This window comes from Triticum dicoccoides, chromosome 3A (assembly GCF_002162155.2).
Source record: "Triticum dicoccoides isolate Atlit2015 ecotype Zavitan chromosome 3A, WEW_v2.0, whole genome shotgun sequence".
NCBI classification, from domain to species: Eukaryota; Viridiplantae; Streptophyta; class Magnoliopsida; order Poales; family Poaceae; genus Triticum; species Triticum dicoccoides.
In genome coordinates, this window is record NC_041384.1 from 406,340,387 (window position 1) to 406,342,577 (window position 2,191).

A 2,191-nucleotide genomic window follows, 5' to 3' on the forward strand; every position below is an offset into this window, starting at 1 on the left:
CTCTATGTGTTTCACTTATATCTTTTGAGCGTTATAATTTTGCTCTATGTGCTTCACTTAGATCTTTTAGAGCACGGTGGTGGATTTTTTTAAAGAAACTATTGATCTCTCATGCTTCACTTAAATTATTTTGAGAGTCTCTTAATAGCATTGTAATTTACTTAATAATAATATGCTTGGTATTCAAGATTTGTGAAACTTTCTTTTGAGTGTGTTGAATACTAAGAAAAGATTGAAGCATGATAATTGTTTTGCGATATGGAGGTGATAATATTAGAATCATGCTAGTTGAGTAGTTGTGAATCTAACATTCTTAAGAAATTGCTCCCCACTTCTACCTATTCTCTTAACATGCACACTATCCACATCATCTATATGCCACATCATCAATTAGTTTGCAAAATCAACCAATCACTCTTTTTCACCCCGCCTAGAAAAGAAAAACTGTTTCTTTTTCCAGCTTCACAGCAGCCGCTGTCCAACCTTTCCCCATCCCGCACGGGCGGCCGGCCCACTGCCCCCAAATCTGCAGCGCCCCTCCTCCTCCCTTTGGTCTCCTCGCTGAGCCCATGGCCGCCTCGCCTCACCACCGGACCGCCGCCCGTCCGGCGCGCTTCCTCCTCTCCTCTCCTCCCTCCCATCCACTCCTCTTCTGGAGCTGCGCCCACCCATGCCTCCGCCGCGGGCGCACGAAGAGCGCCGGCTGTCCGCCGCGTCGGCCGCCCCACCAAATCTGAAGTGCTCCTCCACCGGAGCGGCGCCCGTCCGGCCTCCTCTCGCTCCTCCGGGCACATCCTCCCGCTCCCTCCTCCGGGCACCTCCTCCCGCTTCGCCCAGGGCGCCCACGGCCATACATGTGCCATCCACCCTGCCCACCAGCCATGCCTCCGCCGCGCCATAGGCAGAGCGCCGGCGCCGCGCTACCTCCTCTCCCTCCTTCCGCTGCGCCCACGACCCCCACGCATCCAGTGTGGCGAACATGCCCGTCGCCACCCCTGTACGCCTCCTCTGCCGCCGCCAGGCTGACTCCCGGCCCCACCTTGAAGCCGCCGCCGCTGCACACCACGCGCTGCTCTCCTCGCTCGCGTATCGCCCCGCCTCACGGCACACTTTCCTCAGCTCCGTGCGTGTAGGCGCAGTTGGGACGCGGGTTGCCCGCCATGGTCACCGTCCACTCTGTACACTCTGCTCCGCGGCGAGTCGATGATGAGGAGCCCGATTCAAAGGTGAGGTGAGCATCGCCGCATTTACTTCACTGCTGCTTGCTAGGCTTCTTTTTTTGAGTATCTGCTCGCTAGGCTTCTGAAGCTGGAGGTCCTCAATTTTCCCAGCCCACTTCATCAACGCCTTTGCAGCCCAATGCTCCAAATGGCCCATGATGTTTATCTTCTCCAATACCATCACTTAAACCCTTTAGCTGCTGGTCATTAGTGATTGATGCTTCACTTCCTCTCCCCACGATCTCTGCAGGAGAAACTGATGGTTTCCTCTTTAAATTCGGTGCTCCACCTGAACTCACTTTGTAACAATCGTGGTGGGCTTCTCCCATACCACTCATACCCGTACCACTGGTGAGAAACTCCCTTCCCTATCCTTCTCGACCTTCCTTGTGCCATATTGCAAGTTGAATCACAATGTTGGACTTCCTCAGGTACTGGACGAATTGGACGCCAGGGCCCCCATCTTGGTTGTTCTTCCCCAGCTGCATACGGAAGAGCCTGGAATTTACGGCACCTATAGGTAAATGATGTTGCCATGTGTTCTTGATTATTATCTGAAGTTAACTGCGATTTCTGAATTTTGGTATGCTTCGTTAATTTTGCCTCATGACATATAGTGGTTCAATAAAAAAACTATTAATCCTCAGGTGTAATTTGGACACCGGGGTAGTGATCTTGGTTGTTCTACGGTCGCTACATAGCCAGACATCCAATCCTAGAGGGTACATACTATTCCATACATCACTAATTATTTCAATTTAGTTTGGCTAGATTGAATACTTAGCACTGCATTTATTAACTTTCTCTGTTCTAAAGTTTTGTTTTTTTATAGTTATGCATTCTATTTATTTACCCTGTTCTGAATTGTTGTTTGTTTATGGTACGGGAATCCATATGCCTTGCATTCAACCCCTGCATCTAACATTCTTAAGAATTTTACAAAGGTTTGGTGAGAGTGTTATTTAGTCTCT

At 50.1% G+C, this 2,191-nt stretch overlaps 1 protein-coding gene across 4 annotated transcripts in view; it reads left to right on the forward strand.

Moving 5' to 3' along the window:
- Positions 1–480: 480 nt before the first annotated feature.
- The window catches only part of LOC119268338 (replication protein A 70 kDa DNA-binding subunit C-like), a 10,375-nt gene continuing 8,664 nt past the window's right edge, over positions 481–2,191 (forward strand). For 2 of the 4 annotated variants that reach the window (XM_037549933.1, XM_037549938.1), the window contains exons 1-4: positions 481–1,231; positions 1,471–1,571; positions 1,652–1,740; positions 1,868–1,942. The gene's annotated coding sequence lies outside the window, so the exon portion shown is untranslated. The remainder of the gene's footprint in view (positions 1,232–1,470; positions 1,572–1,651; positions 1,741–1,867; positions 1,943–2,191) is intronic. The other 2 variants (XM_037549934.1, XM_037549935.1) reach the window with 2 other exon arrangements.